At 47.5% G+C, this 15,832-nt stretch overlaps 1 protein-coding gene across 6 annotated transcripts in view; it reads right to left on the bottom strand.

Annotated features, from left to right (window-relative positions):
• The window catches only part of FNDC3A (fibronectin type III domain containing 3A), a 1,314,248-nt gene that overhangs the window by 680,908 nt on the left and 617,508 nt on the right, over nt 1-15,832 (bottom strand). Inside the window, exon 1 of one of the 6 annotated variants that reach the window (XM_085621892.1) lies at nt 136-154. The exons of the other annotated variants lie outside the window; for them this stretch is intronic. The gene's annotated coding sequence lies outside the window, so the exon portion shown is untranslated. Of the gene's footprint in view, nt 1-135; nt 155-15,832 lie in introns of those variants that run through there. 6 annotated transcript variants of the gene reach the window in all.

Below are 15,832 nucleotides of genomic sequence, written 5' to 3'. Positions count from 1 at the left end.
GTAGCCTTCCATGCCATGGGTAGACATTGCTTTGGACATAATAGACCCATTAAGAATGTCATTGTTAGATAAGTTTGTTATATGCTATATGGACATGTATTCATGATAAAAATTGTGAATTCTGTGGATACTCACTATGTCATCGGTTTCCTTGATGAGCTTTTTGTCAGGGAATGCTACCCCTCCACTCTGTCAAATGATGAAATAAAGAAGGTGAGGTCTTGGGTGTCAGATTCTTTCCGCTTGTTATGAATGTAAAGTTGACTAGGCACACCAGGAATATTGATGACAGTCAAACACTTTATTAGTACGTAACCATCGAACGAACACATCCATCAGGAAGCCTCTGCTGCTATCTCTTGCTCCCAACTACCAGCCATATTGAATCTAAATATTCCATGTACTTAGCAACAGAACATGACATGCTTAACATTCTTAGAATACCATGCCGGAAGACTCAAGAATTACTCATTCTGTGCATTGTATACTGTGTGGAACAAGGAATACTGCATGCATTTCAATGTATTTATTTGTGTCAATTATTTAAAATTGGTACAAATACATTCACAATGAAAACAAATTATCGAAACGGAATCAAGATAGATGCATTCAAACGAGAAACCCCAAGGTGGTGAAAATCAATATAAAACTGCTCCTAGTGGCATAAATACTAAAATTCAGATTAGTTAAAACCCTACAAAAATGACTGCTCTGCAGCCAAGTTTACGAATAGAGGGTTTAGCGCCGTCGTGGCCTGATGGCAATAAGATTTGTAATGACAAATTTTCCAAAGGGGGCCAGGTACGTAGGGATAGTGCAGGCAAAATGGCTGGCTAGACGTGCCTGAGACAGCTCCCACTGAGGAGACTATTATCCAGCCTTATTCTGTTCCATCCCAGTTAGCTTGCACTGCAGAGGGTGTGGGACGTTGAGGGATGTCCTCTGTCACTCAAAAGTCCGGTATGGACGAAGATAAGGGCCCCATTGAAAAACTTAATTTTAGAGACCAGGGTAGCCCCGGGCAGTGGACGGCCTATGCTGGCTTCAGAGGTACGAGAAAAAACTCCCCTCCTGCATTGCTGCAGTGCTACAAAATGCCGGCTCCAGGACAGTGGCAGCCCAGTACAGTGAGGCACCCTGCCTGGAGGCGGCAGAGGACGGGACTGGTGGCCACGGCCTTTCAAAATGGCGGTGCCCTGTTGGAGGATCCTGTGTGTGGCATTGTCGATGTGAGGTGAGGGGCCTGGGACCGGAGTCTTTTGGAAGCTGGTAAAGGGTGCTACCCCTCCCCCCTGTGCCGTTGGTGTGAGAGGGGACCTACAAGCTGCTGACACCACTTGTGTGGGCCCCGAGGGGGGGGGGGGGGGGACGCGAGGTGTCAGTGGACTGCTGTGAGGCCAGGGAGGCGGCCTAGAGATCTGAATACAAATGCCTCCTGCGACCTGCTCCTCGCTCGTCTGTTGGGAGGAATCCTGCCTGCTACAGCTGAGTGTGCCGGGAGGACTACCTTGGGGGTTTCCTGGAGTGGACAGGCCTGCTCTGCATCCCAGACATTGGTGTCCGGCCCGGGTGGGCCCTAGGGTCCTGGCTGGTGTTTCTGTGCCTGATCCTCTGCCACTACGCTCCCTCTCGGTGGTACAGATGCCTGGTTGGGGGAACCGGACGGGTTCTCCCTGAACATCTTTGCCTGAGGCTGTTGCAGGTTTTCATTGCCTACATCGGGGCACAGAATGGTGCGGGATAAAGTTGTGAAGGGTGGTCAGGCCAATAAAATTGTGCAGTACACTTTCCCAGGCCCGGGCCCAAAGTCAGAGGAACAGGGGGCCTGGTCAGACCATGAGCGCCAGGACCCTGCGCATAACACCACTGATATCCTGGTGGCCATACAGGACTCTAGGGTGGCGCTTGAGCCAAAGATAGATGCTATGGTCAAAGACATTAACCATCTCTGTTTGGATTTGCGTAAAGTGGCGAACAGAGTAACGGCTAATATGGGTGAGGTCACCACTTTACTGCAGCAGGTTAAGGAGCTCCAGGCAGCAGTAGAAGGCCTAAAATGTAGAGCAACGTCTGTAGAAGAGCGTTTGGAGGACGCAGAAGGGTGCTCCAGGAGTAATAACCTGCATTTCCTTGGGTTCCTTGAACAAGAGGAGGGCCCGACAGCAGATCTTTTCCTAGAAAGGTGGCTATCCATGGAGCTTAAACCTGAGGGACTCTCTATATTTTTCTCCATTGAATGAGTGCACTGGACCCTGGCGTCTGTCCCTTGTCCCTCGCCCTGGTGCACCGCAGTGTGCTCCTTTTGCCAGAGTCCTCAATTTCAGGGCCTGGGACTCTGTTCTGCAACATGTTTGTGGGCATGTCCCCCCTGTGTATGGAGATAAAGCCAATCAAATCTTTCCTGATTGCATAAGGAAAGTGCAAGAACACTGGAAATCATTCCTACCTATTAAGAGACAGTTATGTGAACATAATATTAAATCCAGTTTGCTCTTCCCTGCCAAGCTCTGAGTCCAGTACAAGGGTAAAGTGTATTTCTAAGAGTCCCCTAGGGAGGCTGAAGATTGGTTGTAGTCCTTGGGAATAGGAATGAAGCAGCAACCGTTGGAATGACGAGAATAGAGATGAAGAGGGGGGCATAGATCGGTTTGGTAATGCCTCATTCCTGTTGGTAGTCCACGCTCAGCAAAGTTGACGAGCAGCGATTATATCCTGATTTGTCCAGGCGGAAGCCTGCGGGCAGACTCAGAGCCTTTGGCCACACAGAACTCCTTCTCGTCATTGTGCTTGGTGCATGAAACCCAGTGGCTGGAACTGGATGAGTGAAGTTTGGATGCTTGTTAGACACTGATGCTCCCTGTGATTCAGGTGTTGATGTGATCCGTAATGACCAGCAAATTCTAGAGTGCTTTGCAGAATATCCTAAGTTTCTTTGGGGTCTACCAATGCTGATAACAACACTGACCGTGCTATCTATATGTTTTTTATTCTTCTGTTTACAATGTTGCCAGATTGGATGCACTACTACCTTTGTTGGGGTAGTCCGGGGGCTAGGCCTGTGAGGATTGCTGAGCTTTGTGTGGGCTCATGATCTGAGTGGGTCTGGGATCCCTTGACTGAAGCTACAGCAACTGTAGTTACGTTTTTTTCTTTTAGTTGACTTCTTGGGGTTTGGGAGGGTGCTTGGGGTGGATTCTGCCTCCTCTACCCTATTAGTTGTGGTGGAGAGGGGGAAGACCTGACTAATGCCCAAGGGTGGGGGTTTGGGGGGGGGCTTTCATATTATTGTTAATTGCTATGTTACAGTTGAGGATAGAAGAGTGTAGAGCTTCCACATGTTATAGAACTGGTCAGCTTGTTTCTGAGGCATGCCATCCTATGGTGGAGCTAGTCTTATCATAATTTCCTTTACAGTATGTCTAGTAATACCATGAATAAAATGTTGTCTTGGAATGTGATAGGTCTGAATAGTCCACCGAAGAGGACTAGAGTGCATGCTTACCTCTGTAGGTACAATATATCAATAGCCTTCTTACAAAAGACGCACCTGTGGGGAGACTATGTTAAAAGACTTCAGAGGCGCTGGAGGAGACAGATCTACGCCATGTCTTATTCCAGCTATGCTAGGGGGGCCCAAATATAGGAGCCTCCTGGGGTGCCGTCTAAACAGACCTGAGTGGCTCTTGATGGGGACGAGAGGTACGTCATATTAGAGGGTTCCCTTTATGCTCATGATCTCCGTCTAGTCAATATTTATGCCCCTAATATTGATGATTAGGCCTTTTATGGAAGGGAGGTTGCGGACGCCCGAGTCTCGTCGATATCAGAGGTAATTCTTGCAGATGATATTAACTGCATGCTTGATGGCCTGATTGAAATGGCTCCTCCACGCTCCGACACTAAACCCCACATTATCTATGCACTTGGCTAGACTATCCATAGCTAGACTTTGGTAGACATCTGGCGTATCCAAAATCCACACAAACGCATATTCCTGTTATTCCTCTGCATCAGGTAGGCATAGCCATCTTTATTTCTGCATCTGCTGCACATAAGATACAGGATATCCGTTATTTGGCCCGCTATATCTCGGACCATTCACAGTTGCAGACCAAGTATTCCCTGGAGCGTCATCACCCTCGAGTGCCCCTGTGGCGGCTTAATGCACTCACATATCAGGCATTTGCAGGCACACTGGGGGAGAACTTCGTCCAATATTTTGAGTCAAATTAGAACAGTTCTAGCAGCAGGGCATTGGGAGTGGGACGCACTGAAAGTAGTAGTGCGCGGAAAATGTTTGGCCACTTCGGTCGGTATCATCCGGACCCTGGAGGAGGACATGATGCGCCAGGAGGCTGCGCTGGATTCGCTCAAAAAGTGCTGACAGCTTCTCTGGGAACCATGGGACAAACAGAGCCGCAGGGTATGCAAATTGTGAGACAAGTTAGAAAAGCACGTCCCTAAAGCAGGGCAACGCTGATAGAACATAAAGGGGATTGGGAGGGGCGACTATTGGCACGCCTGATTAGATATGAGACTGAATCACAACCCGTACTGGTGATTCGGGATCAGGGAAGTCGAATAATGAACACTCAGATGGCCATTAACTCGTTTTTTGCAACATATGTGCAATTGGTCTATATGGAGGCTCCGCAAGATGTTGTAGATGGGGCACTATCCACTTACCTTTTTGAGATGCCTTTCTCCTGATGACCGTGAGCTGTTGGATGCACCACTTGCAAAACAAGAAATATTAAATGCAATGAGGGTGCTGAAGTCAGCTAAGCCACCGGGAAGAGATGGGCTCCCGGTGGAGTTGTACAAACTTCCTCAACACCCTGATTGCTAATCTCTTAAATGTGTATACAGAGGCCCTGTATAGAGGCATTTTTCCAGATTCTATGCGGGAGGCCCTAATACTAATGCTACCAAAACCGAGTAGAGACCCGCTGGAGGTGACTTCCCATAGACCACTCTCTATGCGAAATGTGGGCCATGTGCTTGTGGCTAAACTGCTCCCACATCTGACACATCTGATCCATGTGGATCAGTTGGAGTTCATCCCGCGTCAAAACACACTGCGTAACCTGCGCCGGCTGGCCCATGTGATGCATGCTCCAGAGCTGAGTGGGGACTCTTATGTGCTTGTCTTTCTTGATATTGAACAGGCTTTTGACTCAGTGAGGTGGGATTACGTGTGGAAGGTACTGGATGTTATGGGACTGGGTCGCACCTATATCAAATGGGTCCAGCTGCTTTAATGGGCCAGTGTGTCTCAAAAAGATACTTGTCAGGTGTGTCCCCTGTCTCCTTTGCTTTTTGCCTTTGCGATGGAGCCCTTGGCCTGCAAACTCCGACAAGCCTTGCACGGTTGGGGTATACAGGTTGGCAGCTCGGCGCATATAGTGTCCCTCTACACAGATGACGCCATGATATACTTGTGACAATCTGATCTATCAGGCACGATATTGCTCAACATAGTGAGTGAATTTTCGGAACACTCAGGTTTGTGGGTCAATTATGCTAAGTCAACCCTGTTCCCATTGGGACTCTTGAAAAAGGTCCCTCTGGATATGCTCCCTCAGTGGGACTGCCCTAGAGGTTGCACCAAGTTAGCTACCTCGGCATAAAGATCATGCATGGGGAACAGCAATTATTCGACTTGAATATGGGTTGGGTGCTTCTGCATTCTGGAACACTGTTTAATGGGTAAAATCGCGCTGATTAAGATGGTGATTTTGCCTAGGTGTTTGTAGGGCCTTGTACGAGATTCCATGAGATGTGTGACGGAAACTGAACTCCTTGTTGGAGAAGCCCCTTTGAGCTAATAAGCGGTGCAGAGTAGGCCTCACTACTCTTCAGAGGGAATGGGATAAGGGTGGGATGGAGGTTCCAGATCTGGAGATTTACTACTGGGCTGCCCAACTGCAGCATTCTGTGCATTGGATAGATGGCGACCTGAAATGGGAGAAATCCTTACCAGAGGGCACACATGATGGTCATCAGCTTGGGGTGTTGCTATTGCGTGGCCGGGATATCCCGGATAATTTTCCTCACTTGATTCGACTCATGGGTATGCTTTGGGAAAGAACAGTAAAACGTATAAGCCGCTATACACCCCATACTTGGATATTTGGATTTAGCGCCCATTTGCCCAAATAGGAGAGTATATGGCAATTGATAAATGGCAGTCAGGTGGCTGCATAATGTTATTGGAGCCCTATCCAGAGCATCGCTTTGCCACTATACAAGGGGCAATTGAATCTTTTGGTATGGGACGGAGGGCGGGCACTTTTTTGCAGTATGCCAAAATTGCTAACTGCGGCCAACTTTCCCTGATGCTACTGATTCTACACATACACTGGTGACTTTACTAACTATTGTGGGAGGAACCAGACTTATTACGCACATATACAGTTCACTACGTGCGAACCGGAGACTGATGCGGCTACGTACAAAGGAGGCCAGGCAGACAGTCAATGATGAACCTATAACCGCAAAGATCGGTTAAAAATTCATGCTGGGATCTGTAAAGTCTTGAGCTGTACCAGTTTAAAGCAGATCCAGTACACATGAGAAAATTGTTCCCATGAGACTGCCCTTCATATAATTAACTAGGGAGCCATGCTGTCCTCACTGCGGACAATGGCTGCAGACTTTCTACATATGTTCTGGCACTACACTGTTAATGTACCTTTCTGGAGAGAGGTTCTGTTCTGTATTAAACATGCATCTGGTAGTGATGTCCCTAGAAGGATTCTTCGATGCCTACTGGGGTGGATCCCCGATAACCCTAAAAAAACTCTGAGTAGGAGGTGGGTGATTCTAGGGCTTATTGTGGCTAAGCGGCGCATAGCAATCAGATGGATTAGCCCACGTCCACAGCAGGTTGCAGCCTGGAAAAGGGACTTCAATAAGTGGGCCGGAGCTGAAGAGAGAGACATGAAAAAAACACGCAGAGATGAGTGGGCTGTTAATGCTTTGCTGATCTGAGGTGGTATGCTTTAAATATTACTGGAATCCCCAGAGGAGAATAGCATTTCAGGGAATGTTGGAATGGTAGGTGAGGGCAGAGTGACTCCAGAAATGTGCTGTATCCTTAGCCTTGTTGTGGCTTATTACATTTGTCTGACTTCTTGGAACAGCAAGGTTTATTGTTGCTGTAATTTGTCTGGACATCGGGTGGGTAGGGGGGGGGAGTGGAGTGGGAAGGGAGTTTGTCTATAATAAAGAGTTTGTTCTGAAATGTGTGCTTTGAGGCTCACTGGCCATAGTCAGTACGCTTCCGGGGAACAGAATGTTATTCATGATCAATGACTGTATGTTTCCTTTTATTGCTTAGCATTTTTTATGTATAATATGGTTCTACTGAATGCAATACAGCACTTTGGCCTGCCATTGAAAATAAATACTTTAAAAAAAGTATGTGGGGTAGTAGTGGTCATACAAAATTCAAGCGCCTCAACGCCAGTAGGGACCCCATTTCTCAAGATTATAGGTTTTGAAAAAGTATGTCCTGCATTTAAAAACTCTGGGCAGCAGAGTAGAAGGAGCAACATTGACTCTCCTGTAGTCACAAAAATAACAGGTGCTAATACGAGCTCCAGGTGCCGAACAGCGTCTCATCTCCTTAATTATGGCTACCTTTAGGTACTACTGAGGTTTTATTTCTCCTTATGATTTCAAAATTGGGACAGAGTAATTGATTGTTTGCTTGGTTACTAAGTTGGCCTCCTTTGAGAGGGTCGCTGCTTGTTTCTTAAAGATGCACTTTATACTTGCCGGGAAAGGCACTGGCGGCTGCGATCAGGCCCCCTAAATTCTCCAACTATATAACAGAGAATCAAGATGCGCAGAGTAACACACACAGGAATCTTCCTGATCAACTGTCCACTTTCAGAGATTTCTATAGTACTCTTCCCAAAGAGGCACCCCGCTTAACCTGTCTGAATATTTTGAGGATACAGCTCTGGCCTGGTTGGGGGATAACCAGCGGAAATTTTTGAACTTGGAATTGGAATTAGACTAAATCACAGATGCTATAATGCAGATGAGGTCTGGACGAGCCCCGGGGTCAGATGGTCTGCCCATAGAATTTTACAAAACTTATGCTTCGATCCTAGCTCCCATTCTGAAAGAGGTATTCTATGTGGCACTGGAGGAGGGCCACTTACCTGGAACTATGTGCGAGGCCTTAATAACCTCGTTATTAAAGCCAGGGAAGTCCCCTCTTTATTGTGATTCGTATCGGCCCCTATCTCTATTAGATTGTGATACTAAAATACTTGCTAAAGTCTTGGCGACTAGACTTAGTCTGCTGATGCAGCGGCTGGTACTTCCTGACCAGGCGAGGTTTATCCCTAACCGTGCCACGTCGCATAATCTCAGAACCCTTGCCGCAGTTCTACAAGATGTCGACCCTAACTGCTCGGCGGTGGCGGTATTCCTCAACGCCACCAAGGCGTTTGATTCCCTGGAGTGGGACTACTTGCTAGGTATATTGGGACGCATGGGGATGCCCTTTACCTTCCTCCACTGGATACAACTGCTTTATAGCCAGCCGGTGGCATCAGTGCTCTTAAACGGTACCAAATCCTCCCCCTTTGCTATTTCCAGGGGGACGTGCCAGGGGTGCCCCTTATCTCCTATTTTGTTTGCTCTTGCCATTGAACCCTTAGCATCGAAGCTTCGACAACACCATAACGATAAAGCACTGATTTACCCTACTAGACAGCTGCTTATTTCTTTATATGCAGATGACATGACATTGTATGTTAAGAAACCTCAAGACAATCTTAACTCCATATTACGGGAGATAACTAAATTCGGTGCTATATCCGGAGTACAAATAAATTGGTGAAAATCTGCGGTTTTTCCCCTAACAGATAGCACCGCATCATACCAGCTGGACTATCCCCTAATATGAGAATCTGACTAATTGAAATACCTGGGCATTCATGTTACTAGAGACAGGGACACGCTAATGAGAATCAATTATGGCACGGCCATAGATAAGATAACTGATAATGTCACCAAGTGGCTGCGGCTTCCCCTCTCCATGGCGGGAAGGATCTCATTAATCAAGATGGTGTTACTGCCAAAACTTTTATATCTGTTCATAAATATACCATATCACCAGGGAGTTTTTTCGTTAGTACACTCAGATCTCAACTTACGAGGCTCATATGGGGCGGAAAGCAGGCTCAACTTAACCTATACACGCTTATGCTGCCATATCACCAAGGGGGGTTTGATGTCCCAAATTTAGAATTTTATTATTATTGTGCACAGGCCCATTTTGCAATATATTGGTTCCACCTGCCACCTCTAATGCCTCATCTGGTGGTCGAAGATGGCTACATGGCCCTCCCCCCCTACCCCTCCCCCCCCCGTCAGGCTACCTTTTCAATGCAGTGAGGGAGCGCGCTCGTGATCCATCCACCGTGGACTGTACTATACTGGCCTGGCATCGAATAGCCCGCAAGCTGGGGAACCCTGTGTTATACTCTCCCAAAATGTCCCTATCGCGCAATCCCTTGTTACGAGTTACGTGTGAGGGAATATGTCGGAAGATGCTAGATGGCCTCAAGTATTACACCTGGGGGGACCTTAATATAGCGGGGCAGTTCCGCTCCAAAGAACAGTTCTTTGGAGCACGTACGCCAACGATAATGGACACATTTATGTACACTCGACTCCGACAAAGTATTAAGGCAGTTACCCCTGATTTTCCTGAAGAGCCAACTACCCTAGCTCCTCTACATGCCTTCCTACAGGCAGAGCCCCCCAGACATGCTATCTCCCTTCTATATAAGCACACACAGAAAGCACTGCCAACCTACCCTGTTCGGGCCAGACGTGAATGGGATAGGGATTTGGATGCCCCATTGACAGATGACCAATGGGAACTTAGCTATACACAGACAGAGGCCATTACTAGTAACAGCAGGCTACGCCTTATTCATTTTAAGTTTTTGCACCGGTTATACCATAGGCCGGCTAAACTTTACAGATCCCGACTCAGGGATAATGATGCATGCGCACGATGTGGGCGGGAGGGGGCGGATTTCCTTCACCTGGCGTGGAGTTGCCCCCCGGTGGCAGAATTCTGGACGCAGACGTTCGATGGGGTCTCAGACATGATAGGTGTCCGGATGACGCCATGCCCACTCCTAGCCCTCCTGGGACTGATTCAAAACATCAATACAAGATATAAAAATGTCTAGCTATGGGGCTGCTATTAGCGAAACGGCAAGTGGCATGTCGATGGGGGAGAGGCGGTGCTTCCAAGTTTAAAGACTGCATGCACACGATGTCCACTTGGCAAGAACACATGCACAGCTATGCAGATCTATTACCCACTAAGTCATGCCCGAAAGACATTTGGGGCCCACTAACCTCCTATCTGATTGCGCAAGCGGCGAGGAGCGAGGAAGTAGAGGGCGGGGCTGCTTTGGAGACAGGCTGTGAGGCTGAGTCAGAATCCCGATCCCCGAACTCACAGGAGGGACCGCCTGGGATGTAGCTCTGTTCAGAGCCAGTGCTGAGACACTGGGGCCATGGTTTGGGTGAGCTACAGCCTCCTTGTTATGTTCGCTGGGGGTGGAATTGGGGCGCTAAGCTTGGGGCTCCATTATACCTGTGACATCTGAGTAATTTGTATTGCCTTGACCTCGTATATACTGTTGTAAATGGTGGACTGCATCATATGCTGATATACTGTACTGACAACTGTTGGAATGCACGATGAGATTTCTGGACCTGCATCGAAATTATTGGGGGGGGGGGGGGGGGGTGAGTTAGTGTTACGTTCATTCTGGTAAGGTAAGGTGTTATTTACATTTGCAATAATGTGCAATATGATACGTGGTGGTTTATTATCACACTGATGTACCGTACAATTTCTTAATAAAGATTTTCCAAAACAAAAAAAAACAGATGCACTTTATACTTGATTGAGGAATAGTGGGAGCTGCCAGTGTGACCATGTTGACGTTAGATTCTTGGGCGCCGTTCTAAGATATTCAGACCATGGATTAGTCGTGCTTGTGAAGAATGCTTGAAGGGTCTGGTTTTGCTTTGTGGATTGCATGGCAGTATTTTAAAAAAACAGAAGCCTTGCAATCAAAGTCCTGGCCAATTAGGCTAAACTCCAGGTGAAGCAGTGAGGGGCAACCACATTTTGGGAGTTGCAACAGCTTTCTGTAAGCATTGTACTGTAAGCTTGTCAATAGAGGAAGACATTTCCCGGGGTAGGCGTGTTGCGCAGACAGGAGATTTAGAAGTTGCTTCGCTCAAATGAATCGCAGGTGGGCCTCTGCCTTTGGCAAATATAGTTGAGAATTTATTCTTCATAAGTCAAATGTAACTGCCTGGGCCTTCTTGTGATGTTTTTAAGATGTAAGAAAAATAGTTACTTAGCAGTAACAGTAGTTCCCCAGTATTGCTATCTTTCATAGATTTAAATGCTTGAATCATTCCCTCTAATCAAAGTGGGAGTCCCATGGTACTATAATAAAGCAATGTGTATTATGATCATAGACAGAATGGCAATCAACCATAGGTTTTATAGCCTATTTAGGTCCTTTTTAAAAAAGGACCAAACTACAAACTTTAGCCAATCAGGAGACAGCACCCTCTAGAACACTCCCTTCAGATTTTTTACCGCACAGTGTGTGATGGGAGTCTCCTTGAGCTCTGCTCAGATTACTATTTTCTCTTCATTTTTTCAAAAGAATTTACTTACGAACAGCATCACTTCTTTAACTACCTACATATCTTGACTGGACACCATGTCCAAACTCCCTATGAGAGGATTTTTCAGATCATGTGACTCTTGTGGGACAAAGAGGCTCCATTCAGATGACCCACATAAAGAATGTACATATTGCCTCTATCCAGAGCATAAGGTGAGAGACTGCAAAATCTGTCGCACCTTTTCTCAGAAGACTGTTAAAGACAGGGAAGGTAGACTTTTGATGTGGCTACAAAAGCTACAAAATAAAGAGTGCCCATTATCTGAGGAGGATAGGGATCAGTTTTCACCGACTTCATCTTCCCTCAAAAGACTTAAATGTAAATATTTTTTTTGCCTCAGAACCACCTTCAAAAGCCATTAAAAAATCCAAACATACTACTTCTGGACACAAAAAGAGGCATGAGGACTTTCCTTCCTCCTCCAAGAAGGGAACGATTTCCTATGAAAAGGTTCACTAAGTGCCTACCACTTCTTCCCTTAAAGAAGAACTTCCCAAACTTGCTTCACAGTCTGTGCCGTCAACAAAAAAAATCCATAAAGCAATCGTCGAGCTTTGCAGGTGTATTCTTGTCGACGACCACCTCGTCTACGTTAACGACGACATCAACGTTGGCATTTACCACAACATCATCTCCTATGATTATGTCCACGTCACCGCTGTCATTGACAACGATCATAACAATGAGGATACTAAAACACCAGCCAACCAATATTCTGTCGACGACAAATTTCCAGTCGAAGACACAGTCTTCGCTGGCGCAATCACAGTTGTCGTCGACACAATGGGCTCATTGACGATGATACAGTCAACGGCGATACCATTGACGCTCCTGTCTACAATGACACCATTGATGATACTGTCGGCGACATACTTACCGTCGACGAAGAGAACATTGATGATGAAACAGTCAATGTCGACAGCAAAAACCCCTGCAAAAATGACTTTTCCTCCATTCTTTATGATCCTTGTAAAAGATAAATCATCTGCAGTCACAATTCTGCCTGCTCACACCTCTCCGAGTAAGGTGTTGCCCTATCCACCTATCTCCTCTTAGGTGAGGAGGAAGACTCTGAGGATGAAGGTCCCTTTGGAGTAGCTAGTAGTCCATCCCAACTACATGTCAAATGCTAGGACTTTGAGGATGATGACGACCAGTATCAGGAGAACTATTACTCTGCGAGAGAACCATACCAACAAGAATATTCAGCTCAAGACCAACAGTAGATTTCTATCTCAATGCCTATGTCTTTCGTTACTAATTACAAAGTATGCTCCAAGACTATTATCGCAGATGTCCACCATCTGCTCCTGGAACTCCTATGCCACAGGCGCCAATGCCTGTACAGTTGCTGCAAACTCCTACAAACCAGGCCTTAATGGCCACCTCTCTAGGGGAAGCCAGAGCGTCCGGCCATTAATAGTCCTCCAACCCGCCCATGTCTTGAGTCCACTTTTCCCGCAAATGAGTGTCCGGTGCGTTGTTGATCAACTTCCTATGAGTAAGAGAAATTGCCTTACGATACATGTGATCATTAAGCAGCCTATCCTCTAGGGGTGAAAACTCCGAGAGGTCCGTTCCCTGGGGTATGGCTGCCTGAGTGACTAGTATCGGTAGGTCTCGAAAGGTCTCAGATGGCACATGCTTGTATTCCCGTTGTAAGCAAGAGAAAAGGACTACGTCTCCCCGGGCCCATAGGTGCCCAACCTTGGAGAGGCCTATAAGATCTGACTTGTCAAAACCAGGTTGCCTCCACAGCGTGCCCAGTTTCTCTGTATCCCACAGTGGAGTGACTTGAGTTATCTTGTCCCCCCAGCCCAGTGATTTAAGTATGGAGTGCCAGAGTCGGAAAGGTGATAGCTGTGAGCCCCTGAAGAGGCATGTGGCGTGGGTTGGTATAGAGCGCTCGCAGATTCCCCCCCTGATGTAGAACCTGCCGGTCGATATGATATACCGGTTTGTTGTCTGGGTGGTGACCCCATAGGTTAATGACAGCAAGTTGTGCCGCCCAATAGTATTTTCAGACGTCAGGAAGGGCATTCGCTGTTGGCAATACCTTTCGACCCTTGTGAGGTGTTAAGATAGTTAGAATGATTTAAATTATTTGAGACCTCCTTGGTTTTATCTGAGATGCCTGCTGTAGTCATCAGAAGTTGAGGTACCGGAACAGTAGCATGAGCATTTCTTGAATTGCTGCTACTTGTGTGGTGGTGTTCACCAGGCGAAGAGTAGTTCTGGGCCAAGATAGTTATTTATTTTGGGCCTCGCAAAATTTTGGAAACAACTTGGTTGGGTGGGAGGGTGGTTTCGGCCACGCAAGACATTTAAGGCAGGTTTGGCTCAGGGGAGCCATTATTGTGGGATCTAAGGTCTAATTTGAGAGCAGGTACCAACTATCTAATCTTGTCGGGTTTGTCTTATTTTTCTTGAGCCTTTTCATCTGCCTTCTGGATAGAGGTTCAACAGCCAGATGATGCAAGAGGGTTTGATTGGGGCGCGTGGCTTGACGGTATAGGCCGCGTAGACGTGCTTGGGGAGAGCTCCGCACGGCAGCCCGAACTTTAGCTGAATCCTTCAATATCCTGACTCATATTTAATATTAAAAGGGACCCCAGAGATCCGTGAGGTCCTGTGCCACCGTAACAGCGAGAATAATTGCCTGGGACCCCTTTCCAGTTGCTACGGAGTTTGATGTCGGAGAGGTGTCGGCGCCATCTTGCCTGCCAGGACACGGCAGGGCTGTACTGCCTATGATACGGAGGGACCTCCGGTTGCACTGTGGCGACACTACGCTACGGAGGTCTTCGAGGCCAGAAGGTCTTTGTTTTGGGGCTGGTGTACAAATAGATGGAAGCGGGAGCGGCCTGATGGAGGTAGTATGGCCGGCAACACTTGACCTGCAGAGGGAGGCAGCTCAGAAGTGAGACCGCTGATAAGCGGTATGTTTACAGAAGAGGCTGCCTCCTGTGATTTGGCTGTCGTCCGCCTCGCGGGTTGCGGATTCGGGTGCTGCCCTACGGGGGGAAAAGTACTACGGAGGCACTGCCCGGAGTGAGGCGATTAAGTTGAGAGTGCGACAGACCCCGGGGGAGACGGCCCTGATGGTGGCAAGACAGCGGATCAAAAGGCAGCTCCGGAGGTAATAGGGGCTCGCCTTTAGGTGGTCGCAGATTGCTAGACTAGACTAGGCTGTCTAGTGCCCCGTGGAGACCTCTCGGTGGGGCTGGAAACCATGTGCAGACTAGTGGGGAACCCATCTGTGAGTATGCAGAGGTGAAGCATGGTGGTGTACCTGCGCCCTGATAGCGATCCAGAGAAGCCAGACCCCCTGTGGGGGACCCTTGCTGGGTGTCTCCCCTGAAGAATAGAGGAGGTCTGAAACTGTCATCACTGAACGGATTGCAATAACTGGCAACTCACACTGGTCACTATGGGGAAGGACAGGGCACAAAAGGCGCAGACTAATACGATATCAAATTATGCCCAGCCTATACTTCAAGGACCGGACGTTGGAGGAAAGGATCCCACGATGGAGAAAGGAGCTGCAGAGGGAGATATAGAGGACCCCCCTGGACTGAAAGATGTCATACACGCTATCCAGTCGACCAGGGACGATATGGTTCGAAAAATCGATGAAGTGGGCATAGATGTTAACCGGCTGCAGTTACTACTACTGAGAAAGACACAAGCGCTTTGAAACTGGAAGTGAAGAATCTTAGTGCTACGGTGGTGGAACTGAAACGTCAGGTCATTAAGTTAGACAAGAGGGCAAAAGATTCAGAAGGAAGGTCTCAGAGGGGGAATTTAAGATTTGTTGGATTTCCTGAAAAGGCAGAAGGGCCCCTCAGTAGGACTGTTTCTTGAGGAGTGGATCATGCGTGAAATGGCCCCCAAACAGTTATCCAAATTCTTTAGTATTGAAAGAGCGCACAGAGCGTTGGTGCCACCCCCCCCACCCCAGACCCGGAGCACCTCCATGAGCTAGAATTGCTAAGCTATTTAATTTCAGGGATAGGGACCTCCTTCTCCAGCTTTCACGCAGTGGGCAACGTTTTTCTTCGAAGGCCATTCAATA

The sequence above is a fragment of the Triturus cristatus genome, chromosome 8 (assembly GCF_964204655.1).
Source record: "Triturus cristatus chromosome 8, aTriCri1.1, whole genome shotgun sequence".
NCBI lineage: Eukaryota > Metazoa > Chordata > Amphibia > Caudata > Salamandridae > Triturus > Triturus cristatus.
The sequence above is the reverse complement of the archived record's forward strand: the minus strand, read 5'-3'. Positions and strand labels throughout refer to the sequence as shown.